This window comes from Platalea leucorodia (genome assembly GCF_965183815.1).
Source record: "Platalea leucorodia genome assembly, chromosome: 1".
Taxonomy (NCBI): domain Eukaryota; kingdom Metazoa; phylum Chordata; class Aves; order Pelecaniformes; family Threskiornithidae; genus Platalea; species Platalea leucorodia.
In genome coordinates, this window is record NC_138823.1 from 69,036,256 (window position 1) to 69,056,086 (window position 19,831).

A 19,831-nucleotide genomic window follows, 5' to 3' on the forward strand; every position below is an offset into this window, starting at 1 on the left:
TATTTGCAATAATATCATGAGATTTGGCAACACTTAAAGCTTTTTTTCTTCTGCTGATAATTTTCTTTAAGGAATCTCACTACTGGTTAGTGTTCCCTGGGACACAAAATAAATTCTTGGTCCCACTGAAGCTCAGTCACTCAAATGCACTGTTGCAGTCTGCAACTTTAAAGAGAGATTCAAGTTTTGTGAGTATTTGGGCTTGCTAACATTGCACCCCTTTTAAGAGCACCTCTTTTTATCATACAGAACAATCAGATTACAGAATATTTATTTTCTTTGTTCCCTGCTTCATAATTGCCTTTTGGTATGCCTTGAAGTCTGCAGTTAAATAATATTTGTTATTAGAATAAATATAGTTTCCCTTTTGATGCCTGTATGTGTACATTTTCCCCTCTAGGTTTTTTCCTTAGAACATCTATATCAGGTTAAGTATGATTGCATTTTTTCCTAAATAAGTTCAAATTGCATGCAGGATATTACAAAATAAGCAGTATTTTCTGATTTTCAGATTGCTTTGTGGGCATATAACAAATATTTTATGACAAAAAGTTTTGACTTACATATTTTGAATTCTGTAGTAATAAGCACCTGTTTCTAGCCTGACTGTTGGTCGACAGCCGTCTGAACATGAGCCAGCAGTGTGTGCTCAGGTGGCCAAGAGGGCCAATGGCATCCTGGCTTGTATCAGGAATAGTGTGGCCAGCAGGACCAGGGAGGTGACAGTGCCCCTGTACTCAGCACTGGTGAGGCTGCACCTCGAATACTGTGTTCAGTTTTGGGCCCCTCACTACAAGAAGGACATCGAGGTGCTGGGGAGTGTCCAAAGAAGGGCAACGAAGTTGGTGAAGGGTCTAGAGCACAAGTCTTATGAGGGGCGTCTGAGGGAGCTGGGGTTGTTTAGTCTGGAGAAGAGGAGGCTGAGGGGAGACCTTATTTCTCTCTACAACTACCTGAAAGGAGGTTGTAGCAAGGTGGGGGTTGGTCTCTTCTCCCAGGTAGCAAGCAACAGGATGAGAGAAAAACGGCCTCAAGCTGCGCCAGGGGAAGTTTAGGTTGGATATTAGGAAAAACTTCTTCACCGAAAGGGTGGTCAGGCACTGGAACGGGCTGCCCAGGGAAGTGGTTGAGTCTCCATCCCTGGGGATATTTAAAAGATGGGTAGATGTGACGCTCGAGGACATGGTTTAGTGGTGGACTTGGCAGTGACAGGTTAATGGTTGGACTTGATGCTCTTAAAGGTCTTTTCCAACCCTAAAGATTCCATGTTTCTATGAGTCTATGATTTTCTAGTTTGCATTTTCATAGTTAAGTGGGCCTGTTGATTCCTACATGTAGTTTATTTCTGCTAAGTGTTTCGATATTTCATTTGTTTTGATATCTGCCTAGGTCATCATGTTTTCCTTTGGGCCTTTTTATCCCATTGTTATCCAGCAAAGAGAATTTTTGGAGGCCTGTGAATTTGAAGTCCCACTGCCATTGCTCCTGCAAACTGGCCAGGATATTGACATGGATGAGAAGTTAAGGGAACAGATTCATTCATTTCCAATTTCATGAGAAGGAAATCCTTCTGGAGCTTCATCTGGAATAGTCAGATTCTAGTATCTGTACTGCTACTGCACAGCCCTTCTCAGAAGAAGAGAGGATCTTCTGCACATGCAGAAATGTCCCTCTTTTTTTTCAGTGGTGTGTGACCTGAAAATTTAGATCTGAATACACATGAATATTGAAAGACAATGATTTTGATGCAAACCTGGACATTTTGGCTAAACACAGCTGAAGTTACCAAACATTTTTCTTACACATATCAACACCTCTTTTGAAAAGGAAGTGAAGGTTTTATACCATTCTTACATAGTGATGGGAAGCGTCACACTCACCTGGCCAACCTGGAGCTAAAGAATCAGAACTCTCCTTGAGCAGAGAAAGAATCAGAAACAGAAGAGACTAAAGATTTGTTAAATGACTTCTACTTGTATCAGTAGTTTCCAACATGTAGTGTACTTCTGAAAACACTGAACTCTATAAATCAATTTACAGCAAGGCTCATCAAAATGATGCAAATGGGATACAAACCCAAGTTATCTTCTTGTTTGAAACATACTGAAACCATTGAGATGAATATTCTCCTTGTGTATATCTCCAGCTACCAAATGGTCTGGAGGTCTGAGCTAATTCCGAGCCAGAATTTAAAACTGCAAGAGAGAAACTTGCTAAAATAAAAATACATTAGTCTGCTAACACAATGCTACACCAGTATTACCACTGAACATAACGAATAAAATTTGCCATATACCAACATTATGTTTGTATTCCAGTAATAAGAACAGGAATCTGCTTTTTTAGCAAATCTGACTTGTGGATATTGTGAAGAAGGCTCTATGCTTTTATCAGAGTAGAAAAATTTTCTGACTAATTTATGCAAAGGCAGCTGAAAGTTTAAGGGAGTTTAAAAAAATGGCTACTAAGAAAAGAAAACACAATCAACTACTGTTTTGAAGAGAGTAATTTGAAGTGTCTTCTTCCTGTAAAAAACAATTAACAAAATAATTTTAAAATCAAGTAGATCAGTTAATATTTTTTTTAACAAAGTGTTATCTCATGGATGCTCTCTGTGCACAGTGATGTGATATTATGACAGTATGGTATCTTGTAATGGACATAGAGACGGAGAAGCAGCAAAAACCTGTAGGCTGACTTTTAAAGATTTTTAGACCAGTCCCAATAGTGTTTTTGTATTCCTGGATCTGGGAAAGACTCAGCTGCACCTTGGACATGCATTTCATCCCTCTCCTGACATGCTTTGATTTCTTCTGCCAGTAAAAATCCTAGATGCGCAAACTGGCAAGAACCACAGCATACCCCGGGCACTTCTCTCCACTTTGAATAACAAGAAGACTGAGAGTAGAGAGTGGCCCGTTGAGTGTTGCCACCCCTTTACACCCATTGCTTCTTCTGTTGCAGTGAAGCCCCTAGAGTCCTAGCAAAATGTTCATTTTCCTTTCATGACAGGCACAAAGCACAAGAGGAGGAAGTGAAGAGAAAACAAGAAAGAATAAGACACTAGCAATTAGTTCAGGTATTTTTCACTCCCATTAAACATTTCAGAAGGTGACCCACGCTGAGAAATTGTCAGCACTTCACTGCTGCAATTATGGCTCTGGTGGAAATCTTAGTGAAGCTAATGAGTGCTTTCATGTACAGACGGCCTGTTGGATTAGTATCATTACTCACTGGACAACCTGGGAGAGTGGCTGCAGCCAAGACGGGTGCCCTACCAGGCTACGCACTACACCAGCACATCGTAAAGCGCAGATACAACCACCACCACAAGTTTCCTACAGCCTAACTGTAGGCAAAGGAGAGGAGGAAGGAAGCACCTCAGCTCCGTTTAGCTCCAGGCCAGAGCTCAGAAACAATGAAATAATCAGTCGAAGGTCATACAGAAAGTCTGCAGCAGAGCAAGAAAGTGAATGCAGATCTTCCTAGGTGAAATCCGGTCATTTCAGCACCAGACTGTTGTTTACTCCTAGTCATTCCCACGAGCAGATAAAGAACATTTTTTGAGCAATGCTGAACAGGGATTGAGTCTGCCCAGCTGCTATTCTTTCTCACAGCATCTCTCTTTCACTATAGTTTTCTTTAATAGACTGTAAGTTACTGACTACATGCAGGTAGCAATAATGAATGATATAATTAGCTAGATAATTCTGTTTTTATTCAGTAAAAGCTTAATAGTTTGTATAAGAAAGCACTAGATTCCTTTCAAATGTTGTTGTTATTTGCATATGCTGAAACCACAAAGGACATTGATTATTTTAACTATGCTCAATTTGCCTTTGAAACCGACATTCTAAAAAGCAAAAGAGCTTAAACAAACATGAAAGTAATCTAATACTGACATAAACATGAAAGATAATAAGATTACTATGAATTGATCTAAATATTACTTAAAATAATTAGAAATGATTTTCTCATGGTATACCATTTAACTTAAGCTGCTTTTTAATGTTACTTAGAAAAACAAGCAGAGCATTACTTTCCAGAATTTTAGTTGCTGTTGTTTATGACATTCAGTAAAACAATGGGCAAATATGCCTTTCTCTTTATTGCTTTATATTTTGCATACAGTTTGTAACCAACTAGTCTGGTTTTGCACCAGCCAATTTTGTAAGGGCAGGATTGTTGCCATTTTAATACTGTATCATTTTATTACTTTAAATCATGAACCAATTGGGTTTTTTTTTCTTTCTTGGCACCATTTCTACTAGTTAACTTTATGAAAAGCAGTAACAAGAAGGAAACAAGCCATACTAATAACCCTTACAGCCAGCAAACAAAAATGGCAGGCATAGAAAAAGTACCAGTTAAATGTCAGTGCCGTTTGTCAAATTAGCTATGGGGTCCAACCCCCAAATTAACTGAGTTCGGCATTGCTTTCACTGCCTCAGTACCAAATGATTTATTGGAAGTTTGGGTCTTGTAAGAAACATAGTATTTGTTTTTCTTCCTAAGGATTATCTGAGTTATCCAAATACAACTAAATCTTGGAAAATAGGATTAAAAACTCAAAGCACCAGGTTTTCTCTCAAAATTTAAAGATCCACCTGGCTTTAACCAGTGTGGCAACTGTTTTCTCTTGTAATTTAAGAAGTACTTTTCCTGATTAGAAAGAAGCAAAAGATATAATTTGGATAAACTATTTTCCATTAATCAGTTGAATATTTTAAATGCTAAAGTGAATTTAAAAATAAATCCACAGAGGAAGGGTATCTGGGTAGTTTGGTAGAAGTATGAGGACTTCCATTGTGTTTCCCATTCAGCTCTTCATTCTGGGTTTATGAGGTTTCCCTCTGCATGACAAATCTAAGAAAAAAGATGAATGCCCTTTTTGTTTCTAAAGATTGCCATTTTTACATATTTATCAAGGTGTTTCATTAGATGTAATCCTAACTTCTCTACAGCTGTATTTGGAAGTCAAGTACGAAGGGCTTGGTGATCTCAACAATTGCTCATGGAGCACAAAGTACAGAAGCAGTTTAGAAGAGAGAAAGTTTTCTGACTTGAGTGTAAAAAGAAAGGACCTTGACACATGGCAGCTGCTGTTCATCCATGTGGGAGAAAGAATAATTGCTTCCTGGCACACTCTTTCCCCCAACTTGTCATTTGACTCATGATGTTGGGACCCCTCATGACGAACATGTGACTTTCCTAGAGCAAGTAAAAGCAAGAGCTCTTAGGACTACTGAAACCTAAGAATAGCCTTATACCAAGATGACTGTCAAGGCAGCATTATCACAAAGGGAGTCCCATGAAAATGTCCCTTAAAACAATTGACTTCCAAGGTCAGTCATGGAATGCTTGTGGCAAGGAAAAGGGAGAAGAAGACAAGGCCAGAAGTGTACACCAGAAATGAGAGGGAAAAAATAACACTATGTTGCCACAAATTCATGGGGGAATACAGAGAAACATCTACTTCTTTAGGAGACTCAAATACAACTTTCAGATTCCCATTCTCCTGTCTTCCTTCCTCCATGCTATCCCACCACCTCTTCCTTAATGTTGGAGGTATCTGCATTTCCTACATGCCTGTTTCCACCAGAGAAACTCCTGAGACCTCAGAATTTCATAGAAAGGGCTGTCATTGTCTTGATAGAATTGAGCTGTAATGCTAGTCTCATGCTCAAGACCTCACAAGCTTAAAAAGCAAGGTGCCCTTCTGTCCATCTCACTTGCAAGGTTAAAACTTATCCAGTGGCCAGGAGTAGAGTTTCTCACGCCGTGGAGATGAGCTCTTTACTGCCTAGGAGCACTCACCTTTTGAGTGAATTAGGATCAAATCCCAATTGTCTCAACACAAATCTCCCACAAAGGTGACTTAATCCATAGGCTAGTGAATAGGTACCTCTTAATCTCTCCTGCTGGAAGTGCTCTACTTCCAGCACTTAATTAACATTCATCTCAGCAGGGACCATGACTGGATTCTCCCACATCCCAGGGGAGTACCCTGACCATTGAACTGTAGGATTTGTTTGTCATTTTCCCCTCTTTCTTCTAGCCCAGTGAATATTTCATTATTTTTATACACAGGCATACAGACAAACACACAGAGAATCATACATATCTGTAACTATAGTCATAGCAATGCATGCCTGCTTTCTACAACTGGAGAACTGCAAAAAATATTACAGCTGCCTGGCACAAGTGTACTGTGTTCTTTTAAAAAAAACAAAACAAAACAAAACAAAAAAAAAAACAAACCAAAAACTCTGAAATGGAGGAATGAAGAATTTTTATGTTAGGAAGCAAATTTTTTACCTATTAACATTACTACCTCACAAGTGGCTGAAACACATCTTTGGCCTATTGCAATAACTCCCAGTATGTGTATATTGAAGCTGTGCAAAAATCCTAAACCACAAGTAACTCCCTAGGTTTCAGTTTTCGTTATAAGCTCAACACTCAGTTCAGGTTCACTGAAAGGACATTACAAGGCTGGAAAGTCCACGAATGATGTAATGCAGACCTCTCATACGGCCTACTGTGTTCCACAGCACAGCATATTGATAGATAGCATTGTAGCACTCCAAAGATGCAGAGCTGTTTCATGTAGACGTCATTAAATGAAGACCCACTTTATGTTCACGAAATGCAGTGAAAGATAGGGAGGCAAGAAAAGTATTATTCTAAAGTGCTTGAAAATAGGTCAGAGGAATGATGCTTAGGTGGCAAATTCCAGAAAGAGCAAGTTGGGCAAGGTGAGATTTATGGTACCCTGTGAGATCTTAATTCTGCTCCTGTGCACATCCAGCCTGTGCTCCGAATGAAGCAGTCTGATGAAAAAATACCCTGCCGCTACATAATTAAGGTGTGTAGCATAGTTCAGTTTCACAAAGAGTCAAATAAAATTTGCTGAGGCGTTTTCTATGTTCTTCTTCCTGAGATGGAGCATGGAGCCCTATGAATCTTTTAAGCTAAATTTCTTTACGTACGAGTACTTAAGTTTTTTAAAAAAAAAACAGGTAAAAATCAGTAGTTTATATGTAACAGTAACTTCCGTGTAGCACCAACAGAGTTCATTGCTACATTTTGGACATTAAAAAAAAATATTTTTAACTACTTAAGCTAAACATAGAATTACCGCAAACAAACAGAGAAGGTGGTTGCTATCTCAAGGCAATCTTGCCCTATACATTTTTAGAAAAATGGGCAATCTAGTAGCTGTCAGAACACACCAGTTGATATAGTGCCACACAACCAGAATTTTCCTGAGGAATCTAAACTTAAAAACCAAAACAATAATTTGCAAGAGTTTGTAACTCAACTGTTCATGGGTGGACTGTCATGAAGAAAGGAAATCTAGTTTTTCAGCCTATAGGCTGGGTTGGAATTATTTTGCTTTTGAGGTTTTTTGAGGGGAGGAGGTTGCTTTACCTTACACAAACTATTCAGTTGCCTGTCACTAATACTGTAAATTTCACTAATTCTTTGTCAGAAATTTTATTCACTCCATGGATGAGTCCTCAGCCACATAGGAAGTACCCACTGAATAAAATGAGAACTGAGACAGTGAGAAAAGGGGGTCCCTTCATAATTATCATTGAGGGACACTTCAATGACTATATTTTGCTAGTCCAGCTGGCATCCCTGCTGCACAGGAAAGGGAGTATCTGTCGCATCATTGTGGTGTCAGATCCCTCAGTTCTACCCTGTGTCTTGGCTTTGTTGCTACTACTTAGGAGCTTTCCTGAGTTGGACACACCAGAGCACATAAGGGATGCTCCCCTTCCGCTGCCTCTTAATCCAGCTCCTTTCTTTAGCCAGAGAACAGAGGTGTAGATTAGTCACTAAAGGAGGTATAGTTTGCCTTCAATCATCTCGGAAGAGAGCTACCTTTGAAGCTTCTGTTTCTTTATGCCCCTGGCAGAAAATGGTGGATAAATTTAATCTAAGAAATGAATTCCTGCTTATAACTGTTATTTGATAAATCTTATTATTCTGACTATTCAACAGAAACCACTCCTGCACAGTAGTTATTATTCTCACACAGTTCTAATCCATACCATGTAGCTTTTGTACACAGATTAGTATTTTATTATATCTAAACTAAATACTGTTTGTATAATCTAATTAGATATTTTGCAAATAAATACATTCTGACTGGAGTTACACTATCTGAACAGTAATGCAAAGGTTTGAATACTTAAAGAATAAAATGGTTGCTTACCAGAAATTGCTGTTGCATTAATTAAACGTCCAGCTGGCTTTGCAAAAATTAAAGAACCCTACTTAGTCTCCTTTATGTGTATAGCCCTTTCTTTCTGTAAAATATTTTGAGAAGATGCACGAGATAAAGTAACATTACAAGATGGGTGTTTATAATTCAAAAAATGTCCTGCTAATGCTGAAAATATTGACATTTCTTCTGCAGGTCCTGACAGAAAATACAATACACTGTCTTACGTCAATTGAATAATTACAGATTATAGTAATTCCTGCAAGGCTTTCATACGTGGCACATCCTGAGAAAATTTAAAAAGATGAGATTTGCATATAGGTGGGTGTCATGAAATACTAGGTGCCTCTTCTCCTATAACAATGACATACTGAAGAGAAAAAATTAAAACTCCTCTGGGGAAAAGTGCTGGCAATGCTCAGGTAAACGTTGGGAAAGCCTGAATCACAAGTGGAAAAAGGAGTTGTCAGTGTGCTCCACATCGTGTATGGGAAGTGGTATATGAAGACAATAATGGAGCATTTAGCATCTTTGGATTCAAATCCGGTAATGAAAGAAAATGATAACCACTTGCAACGATTTACAAGATCACTTCTAAAATTCTTAAGGAAAAATAATGCATTTGAAACATCAGTGAAAACGCCATTTCCCCTCTCCTTTTTCCCTTTAATATTGTGTATATATTTTATGTGCATTTTATATACATTTGTCAGGAGAATATTAATGTTCTGCTTTATGATTACCACCACCTTTCTAATCATTGCTTTTTATTATTCTTGTTCAGTACAGCTTAGCCGCCGAGCATGAGCAATGAAATGGGGGGAAAAAGAAAAGCAAATACTGTATTATATCATCATCTGGGGAGCGTGATTGTTTCTGCTGTGTTAATTTACACTAAAATCTATGACCCAGTGAGTCTGATTGATTGCCAAGGGCAGAAATCCAGCCCCTGGCCTAGTTTATTTTGTGAACTGTAGCCTCAGATATCGCTGCAAGCCACAATGATATTGATTTGATATACACTAGATGGCTCTTTATGCTCTTTGGGAAATTTATTGTGCAGAGTCAGAACTCAGACAGATGGGGAGAAGCCGCTCTTTAAATTGAAGAGGGTTATCATGGTTTGACTCCTGGGTCACTCGGGTTACCAAGTGGCCTGAGCGTGGCTGGGTCGGAGCGGGCTCGAGGGATTAGTGCTCATCAGTTTTGAATGTCAAATCTCCTCGGTGGACTTGAGTTATTGCTAATAGGAACTTGCTTGGGCCTATAACATTTGGATGGCCTATAAGTTAAACATCATAACCCTTTCTTCATGTCACGGTCCTTTAAATTATGGCTGAGCATACCACCTTTGCTCTGGACGTTTAGCAGGAGATGGCTGTGTTATAAAGAAACTTGCCTCCGAGGTGGACCGCACCATTACAGCTGCTGTCTGCAGAAGAGCTGTACCCCCATGCTCCCCGCTTCAGACAGTGTCGCAGCCGTGTCCCGTGCCTTCTGCCGCTCACATGCCATTACCACCTGGGATTTGCACAGGAGATATAGCATAGCGAAAGCTAGAGCACAGCTCCACTTTTCCTTGAATTTAGTATTTTTCCCTCAAGGGGGGAGGAGGAGGTCTGGGGAAACTTGTAGTTGTGGGACGAAAAAGACTGATAAGGTGGGAAATCCCATATTCTTTGAGTAATGCATGAATGAGGAAAATAAATGTGCTTCTAACATGGGATAAAGTGTTCTTTCGGACTTAAGAGATTTTTCTACATAAAACAAGACCAGGTCTGCTATGATTAGCCTAAGTCTAATCAGCATTTTCACTAAATCACTGCTAATTGTTAACCAATATTTCATGCTACAGTAAATGCTGGAGAGTCCAGGGAAAATAATATCTATGAATTTCAAGGAAGACATTATTTTTTATATCATAATACAGCCAAACTTTTTAATTACCAAAGAAGAACCTCACCACATTTTAACAGGTATCTGCAACAGAGTTATAAACCACACACAGCCCACATTTCCACATTCAGTGTACTTGTATCAGCGTTTGAACCATTTCCTTTGAGATGAAGAGAAGGATTTTCAGTCTCATTCAGAGATGCAAGGAATTAGCCTGAAGGAACCAAGTCCCACACATATCCAGGAGATGGGATAGGGCTCCATGTTGCCATTACAGTGAGAAAGATAACTCTGCTCCCACTTTTTACAAGTAGCTGCTGGCTCCCTACACACAAAAATTAAGAGTTCTACTCTATTTTTCTTCAACTAGTATATGATTCACACAGGAATGGGAGAAAGTAGAGATTGTTTTTCTTAAGTAGCTGCTTTCTTTTCTTGATCTGATTTTGGTGAAACTGGGAATTAATTCTTTTAAAGAAAATATAGTTTCCCACAAACTAAAAGTGCAACATTTACTTCCATCGGGAAAAAAAAAAAGAAAAAAAAAAGAAAAAAAAAAAGAAGAAAAAAAAGAAAGAAAGAAAAAAGCCTTTTGGAAACACACATCTAACCTATTCCATTTTGCATACCTATCCAAAACAAAGAAACCTCAGGAGGTTAATGGTAAATGGCTTAACCTAGCCTTTTGGACCCTGTTCTTGGCAATACACTGCAGCTCTAGCTGCATATTATAGATATACTATTACCATTTAAACATAATACTGCCTGGCTTGTGGTCTGAGATTCCTGGGATTTTATTCTTCATTTGAAGTGAATACTAATTGAGAAAGTTACACATTTATATAGCTCCTGAAGAGTAACACCCACTTCACCTATCTCTCTATTGTAAATTAATATGTAGCAGATGGTGAGCTGAGATAGTTTGACAGCCTACTTACAGTACCATCACTTTAACCTCTATCTGAAAAAAAAAATCCCATTAGCTTTTCTGCTGTTGGGCTCTTAACCCCCCAAAGTATCCGTAGTTATCATATCATGGGATTTTCTGCTATGCCAAGGAAGAAAATAATTAAAGATACCCTCTTCCATTTAAATGCTTGTTCTAATTTTACTGGGCATATCTTTTCCTCTTAACTTCTCCAATAATTTCAATTTAAATCTTCATTTAGAATGAGATTTTTCTTCCAAGGGGGATTTGTTTTATCTTCAGGGACAACTTAGTGCACTGCAGAAGCAAACACAGAAGCCCTTCCATATATTATGATTAATGTGGTGTAAGGAGCTCCCCTTGCTAGAAATGCAGAATCAAAGGAAGCAGAGCCTATAAGTAGAATTTAAATTCAATACACATTGGAATCTTATGGTTCAATTCAAAGTGGCTCTAAAGGAAGTAATTAGACACTCGCCAAGGCTTTCAGTAAGAAAAAACTTTCCCTAAGAAGGGCCTGCTCAAAGTCTTCATTCAAAGTACTCAGTCACTTTTTTTTTCCCTTCACTCTTTCTAGCAGAGAAAGGAGAAGGATTTTTTGAAGATTTGGGAATCCATGTTAAGAGCTTTAAATTTAAGTCTCCTTTAAAAGAAATGGTCTAATTGAATGTTTTCTTCCGATGCGCTGATAGAAGTGTTTTATTTGTTGTAGAATATAAATGTATAGATCATTGTCAGAGATTTGCAAGAGCATTGATAGTGTGTATTTAGAACTCTTCCACATGGGCTGAAACAAGATATTGTTCAGTCCTATAGCATTGTTCATGTGCTGTTGTATGGGGGTTTTGAAGTCAAAGAGGAAATGCTCAGTGACTCTGGAAATAATATCTGGCCTGGAAGTCTCACTCTTGCAAGATAACAAGAATGTCCTATAATTTGTGGACTTGATAACATGACTGACTTCTTAGCCAGTATTTTCACCAAAGCCTCCAAAATGTTGCCTTAACTCTTTCACATTTTTCAGCAAAATGGACCAAAACTTTCCTTGTGTGTATGGGTGTGATTTCCATTCAAATCTCCTCATACATGAGAGTGTGAATGGAAATTGTCAGCTTCACCATTCAGCCCATCTCCACAGCTCTTCTTTACTTTGGCAATTTTAATACACACGCATGCACACAAAAACAGAGGCCCATATAGATTTGTTCTCTCTTTTTCCTCTCTCACAAATATTTATAAAAAGTAAATGCTGACTTACACATACATATACTAAAATAAAGACTCTGTGTCTTTCACACATATAGAGAAGGAATTCGCATTAAAAATATCACTGGCACTTTCTTGTTTAGATGTCTCTTTTCATTTCCATTTGTGAGTGAATGTAAAAGGTCTCTGCTCTTATTTCTGACACCTGGAAATCAGGGATGTTCCAAGCCATTACCACACCAGTGTTATCTACTGTGGTGCAATCAGGAAAATGTCCTCCTCTTTCACTATTTTTTAACTCCCTTGTGCAGTATGGAGCACCTTTTTCTCTGGACAGATATTCAGTCAAAGAAGGGCAAGAGAAGTTATAAATTGCACTCACAGGACACTAAAAAAAACCTTATAAACTGCATGGAGAGATTGCAACTGCCATTCCCAACCAAGCATTGCAAAGGCACAGATGAGAGCAGCTGGCTGGGGAACTGGAGCGGCGCAGAGTAGTCATGAGCCTCAGACTGGGAAGGATGAATTTCACCTCACCAGTCCCTTTACACAGCCATTGCATAGCCCTACAATTACTCTGGCTTCATGCGAATGCAGGGGATTGAATTTCACTCAGAGAGTTAGAAATACAAATAAACATTTTATTAAATAATTATAGCCCATAATTGTGGATTACCTTTCATTTGTATTAGAGGAAGGCACAGTATGGTTAGACCCCCAGAATCTTATTTAGAGTTTACGTCACATCTGATTGATTGCTAACTGACATTTCAGGATTGTTTATCTTCTTTCCTTCTAGATTTTTTTTCTATTTAAATTGATTCCAGATATCAGAAATATAATTAATTTCCACTCACCCTATATTGGGATAGCAGGCTAAAATAGCAGATTGAACACAACTTTAATTTTGTTTCTAATAAGAAAATACTTTACTTTTTAAATTGTTCACTTTTAATACTTTCTTTCTGCAAGTCTGAGAGGTAACCAAAACATTTTTTAGTTGTTTCCTCAATTTTATATACTATGGAGAACGTCAGCAATGTCCCTTAACACACAGCCAAGTAACATAATAAAGCCCCCATCATATTTCAGTATAGCAATGTCAGCAGGAGGCTTAAATATGACTTTGAAATGCTTTCAGTCTCTTGTTTTTCATAAGGGAAATAGGTAATGATTTTTAATAACACTTAAAGTACTCGTGGCTGATTAAAACTTTATTCCTTATTTGAAAAGCTTAATTTGGATCTTGATTCAAATTTTTAGATGAAGCCCTGCTAAAAGATTTTGAGCTGCTGTCTTTTACATAGGGCTGACACTGTGATTTCCCAGGAACTAAGGAGGAGCAGGGACTCGGTCACTCTTGGAGAGTGGAAAGATCCTACCATTTCTGGGAAAAAAATGCTCACAGTCAAACTTCTCCATGATTTCCTGGCTTGAGGGGAGGATAGTGAGTTGTCTCCTGCTGTCAAATAGCACAGGCTTGTGAACTGCAAGCTGAGCAAAGCACTTTAAAAAGACAAAGTCTACTGTGAGGCTTCTGCTTAGGACCTACACATTTTTCAAGGACTTGGGGAGAGACCTGAACCCAAAAAAACAGATCAAAGAAGCCAACTAAGCCTCCCAGTCCTAGTGCTAAGCCTTTAAAATGGAAAAAAAGAGGCCATAATATTTTTGATGACCTCTAGTATTTGTCTATTTTCAATTTATACTGCAATGAATTGCTAGAACAATGCCACCTGTAGCATTACTGACAACACTTCAAATCCCCACCTAGGTTTGAAAATACAGTATTTGTGATTAACCATGGTGGTTATTCAGAGCTGCATTAATTGCAGTTACCTGACAAGAACAAAATCCTTCTCATACAGGTAAATCAGACTTGAATGATAGTAGCCTCACCATTGCTAAAAGTGTGAATGAAGGCATTAGCCAAGCGCATGTAGAATTCAGAAATAATAAGAATGGAGTGAGATGATTTTGTCTGGTCTTTTGTGCAACATAAGGCTCCCCTGAATCACCCCTATATGGCTCTTCTCTTTTTTTTTTTTGGGGGGGGGGGGGCGAAGTTCTAATAAAATAAAAAGCAAGTCACCAAACAAAATTTTAAAACACCATTTCATAGAGAATCAGTCCTTAGAAAGTCATTCCAATAGATATATGTACTCTCACTACTGAAAATGTGTTTTATTTTTCACTCTGAATTTACTAGGGTTTAACTTCTAGCCGTTTGAGCTTATTATACTTTTGTCTGGTAGATCAAAGAGTGCTCTGTTATCAAATTTCTGTTCGTCTTGGTACAGCACCATACTGGGAACTCTTGTTCAGCTGATTATCTCCCATTGAGCTTGCCTTCACCCCAGGAGTCCTTTTCATCATCATCACTTTATACAGTACAGTTCCCCATCCTGTAAATATGTCCTTCACTCTTTGTAAGTACATGTAGGTTTTTACAACTGGCTACATTAAAATGACCCCATATCGCCAAGCAATCCAGATAGTTCTGCAGCAGTGACTTGTCTTCATTATCTCCTGTACGCGCTGCTTTTGTGCCATCTGCAAACTTTATCGGTTACTATTTAAAGTTGTCTTCTCGATCACTGATGAAAGTATAAATAGAATAAAGTGTGAAACTATTTTTTCAGACCCCATTTAGAAGCACAGGCATTTGATGGTAACTTCTGCTTAGAAGTACTTTTTGAGACTTACTGGTTAGCCAGTTTTTAATCCATTTAATATATTGCATGTTGATTTTGTATCGGTCTCATTTCTTAATCAGTGTTGTGTGGTAATAAGTGGAATGCCTCACTGAAATCTCAGTACTCTATATCAACTTGATTATCTTTAACAACCAAATTTGTAATCTTATTAAAAATATATTAAGTTAGCTTGATAAGATCTATTTCTGGTACACCCATATTGACTGAGCGTAGTTTTTTTTTACTCTCTTTTGATTCTTTATACATCAAGTCTCCTATCAGCCATCCCATCATCTTTTTCCAGTGTTATTATCATGAGAGCAGGCCTGCAGTTACTGACATTACCCCATTTTCCCTTTTTAAATATCATTACCTCACAGGCTTTCTTCTAGCCTTCAGGAAAACCTCAATATTTTAAGAACTACTGAAAAGAAACAATAATAATCCAGAAAGTTAATGCTGTCAAATTATTGGAAGCAAATTATTTAGAGCTACTGATCTCAAAATGCACAACTTTAGAGGCCTTTTAGTATTCACTTGCATTACTGTGGAGATGGAAAATATGTCATGATCATGATCATGAGATGATTAATACTTCACCCTGTTTCTCCTCACAATACAGAGCATTGCTGTATTAATATTTACACCCCCCCCATTACTGTCTGATAATGGCTCTGTTCCTTTACTAGGATTCCCTTTATTCCTAAGCTACTTTCATAGAACCATAGAATCATAGACTCATTAAGGTTGGAAAAGACCTCTGAGATCATCGAGTCCAGCCATTAACCTAACTGCCAGGTCCACCTCTAAACCATGTCCCCAAGCACCACATCCACATGTTTTTGAACACTTTCAGGTATTGTGATTGCACCACTTCCCTGGGCAGTCTGTTCAATGCTTACCCACTCTCTCCATGAAGAAATTTTTCCTAGTATCCAATCTAAATCTCCCCCGGCACAACTTGAGCCCATTTCCTCTCATCCTGTTGCTTGCTACTAGGGAGAAGAGACCAACCCCCACCTCGCTACAACCTCCTTTCAGGTAGTTGCAGAGAGCAATAAGGTCTCCCCTCAGCCTCCTCTTCTCCAAACTAAACAACCCCAGCTCCCTCAGACACCTCTTATAAGGCTTGTTCTCTAGACCCTTCACCAGCTTTGTTGCCCTTCTTTGGACACTCCCCAGCACCTCAATGTCCTTCTTGTAGTGAGGGGCCCAAAACTGAACACAGTACTCGAGGTGCGGCCTCACCAGTGCCGAGTACAGCGGTACTGTCACCTCCCTGGTCCTGCTGGCCACACTATTCCTGATACAAGCCAGGATGCCATTGGCCCTCTTGGCCACCTGAGCACACTGCTGGCTCATGTTCAGCCGGCTGTCAACCCCCGGGTCCTTTTCTGCCAGGCAGCTCTCCAGCCACTCCTCCCCCAGCCTGTAGCGTTGCATGGGGTTGTTGTGACCCAAGTGCAGGACCCAGCACTTAGCCTTGTTGAATCTCATACAGTTGGCCTCAGCCCGTCAATGCAGCCTGTCCAGACAAGATCTTCTTTCTTGTCCTTAGCTCTTTTGGTCATGGATTTTTTTTTTTAATTTTATTCTTTGCTTCTCTCCCAGTTTTGTACAGTCCCTAGTTTATATCCATTGCTCTCTACTTCTCCTCCCCTTTACTTTCATCTTGTTTCTATATTATTTTTTTATTCCATTTCTTTATAGCTGCCTTCACTTCCTCACTAAACCAGGCTGTTTTTTAAATCCACATAGCCTTTTCTGTCAGATATGAAATTGTGGCTTTTGGGGCATCTAGTAAAACATTCTTAAACAGTTCCAAAATGCCATTTACTTTTTTCTCTTTGATTTCTTTCTCTGGCCTGATATGTTTTGTAATTATTTTCAGCTTTGTGAAATGGTCCTTTAAAAGCATCAAGTACGTATATTGCATTTTGGATGCCCTCCTGACTAGTCTAGCCAGTCTGTCTCTGAGAACATTGGTTTCCCTTCTACTGAGATGGAAACCATCCAAACTCTGCAGCATGGTATCTCGTCACAGACGGTGAAGCAATTTTCTAAAAAGAAAACCTTTTCCATGTACTACTTAATTGGTTGGCTATTAAGGCTATTACTGGAAATTTGCTGTTGTCAGAATTTTCTGCTTTGCATTTACTTTCTTTTTGGTACAGGATATATTCTCTGAAGAAAATGTTCTCCTCTTTCAGCACTTGCTTTAGTACCATTAGGAGCTGGCAAACTAGGAGGTGTCTTGTCGAGAACAGTGACCATTTAACTTGCAGGATTCGCTAATCTCAGAGTCACGTTTCATCTCCTGGCTCTCCCAAGACAGAACCAAATCTATTTTCATGCAACGTGTCCCATGCACAATGCAATCTTTTAGAGAAAGAATCCCTAACTAGAACCATTCCATGAATCATGTCTGAACTATAGGAATATCATTTGTCAAACTGGGTTCTCAGGAGCTTTTCTGTAGTTTTCATACTGAGAAGATGAGTATATAACTTTAGCCATGCTGCGTATACTCTGGGACTCCTCTAGTGAGACTCGACTCTGGGTTAAGATTCCTAAATGTAAGAAGGAAAATCCACAAGAAGGTGTCTAGGTGTGCTGCAGGTGTCTGAAGCTCCTGAGATATCTGGAGATAAATGAGGCATTTCTGAAACTCACTGAAAAATGACGGGGAAGACTTGGAACTCTTTTAATATTATCCTACAGATAAGCTCACAGGAGCAAGAACTTCCCAGCTTACTCACAAGCTTGCTCAACCTATCACTTGATTTGACAGAAGCTTCAGTATAGCTCTGTGGTAAACACAACACCATCAATAAATACCCTTGGGATTATAGTGGTTGAGAGTACATCCATAAAAGTGGTTACAACCATGAGGTGAGAAATGACATGTCAGTCAACTTTAATAATGCATTGCTCTTGACCTACATTGCTTATCAGTTACTTGGTAGAAAGACAAAATATTAGTGTGTTAGGGGATCTTGATTTTAATTTTCATTAGAAAACAAAATGAAAAACTCTTAAGATAATGTCAATGAAGTCTGCATCAAGTTTAGTACCTGAATGTCAGCATCATTCCAGATCTAAGAACCTATTCATATTTTCTCTTGTTGAGACTTGAGGAACAGCAAGACAGGTATGGAACAGCTCCTGTTTGGAGAATCACTCAAGGTGTCTAACGATCTGGTTGGTTTTCACTCTTGTAATAAACTGTAAGAGATCATTTTTCACTCTTCCCAAATGAGACAGTTAAAGCTTGTATATTATGTAGCTATTGTATTACATTTAATTTAGGCAAAATACCTATGGAAGAAAAATTTGTGAGGCCAGGTGCAAAGTTTATAATCACACTACACATTAAAGAGCCATTTCAATACTCTCCTAGTTCCTTTAATTTTTATGTATGAGGAATATATCCATAGCAGCCTTATCTTCTTGAGCTTAATACCAGCCTGGAGACTGCACTCCCTGCTGAAAGCAAAGAGATTTATTTCTCTGATTCCTAACCTAATGTTTATTTCTTCTCTGTACCTTTTAGGTCTTCTTCTTTCACTTGATGATTTTAGATGCCTAGGCTTCTGCAGCATCAGTCAGACTTCTCTACCTACTGCAGTTTCTTTGCATCTTTCATCACAAAAATTAGAGACTCACAACATAAAGTGCTTCAAATATGGCAAAAAGCCACTTTTTCCCCTTATCAAAGCAGGAAAACTTACCAGGCCTGATCAAGTTACTTGTTCATTGATAGACACTGAGAGCTTTAGACCTCTTTTCCCATGTTTCCACATGAATCAGCAATTCAAAAATTTTATGTTGATTTATTTTCTCACTCTAAACAAAGCTTAGGAATTTGGAAATCATAGTTATTGTAAATGAAAACAATGGAGACAGAAACATAATTTCATCAGGCTGTGTTATACCTCACATGCTTTCATAAACTGCTATTCATTATATCATAATGAACATAGATCTTTGTGCTAGAGACTGCTTTCAAACTATAAAAGTAAGCATAGTTTCCAATATAGCTTTGCCATGGTTCCTGACTTTGGACCATAGACAGAGACAGCATTTCTTTTGTGCACCTACAGTGGTAATTGGTAGTCAGTATATGCTGAGTTTTATATAATGAAAATAATTATGTTTACCTAGCTAATTCATCCCTCTTTTCACTTCTAATAATTTTAGAATTACTCAGCCTTGGTTTTGCACAGTATCATTAAAACCTAAGTCCTATTTAAAAAAATAACATAGAAATCTATGTCTTATCAATAGCCAGCATGATTTAGCTTGCTCAGAGGCTGTATTTGGGCAGTTAGGTGCCCAGTTGGTCTTTTGAAAGCAACTAAATACTGAATTCCTCTAATCAAACAGACAAAAAACTCTACAAGACTCCTTCCTAGATCCATTCAGTAAAGATTCTTTTCTAGCTTGTTGATTGCCTAATGTACATAGCAGTCCTACAGGTATTTCAAAAGTTGAAAGTACATGTCTGTACAAGAAAAACTAAACCAAACCAAACCAAAACAAAAATTTTGGAAGTGAGGAGTCTCATTCCCCTCCAGGAATACAGAACATCTGCAGAAGTGGGCTGTGGAACAGAGCGAGATTGACTCTGAGGAAACACAGTACTAAGCGAAAGGATTGCTCTTCTGCAAACCTCCTTTGCCTCTGTGTCTACTGATGCAAACTCTCCTGCCCTGTCATTTGCAAGAGGATTAAATGGATATTCCTGTTTTGAATCATGCTACTGAAAGGTGTTTGACCTCCTTCTGCGTAAAAGTTGATTTTTTAATAAATCTGTTTCCAACTGGGCTACACAATAAGGGTGCGAGGGAAAGAAAGCTGGGGGTA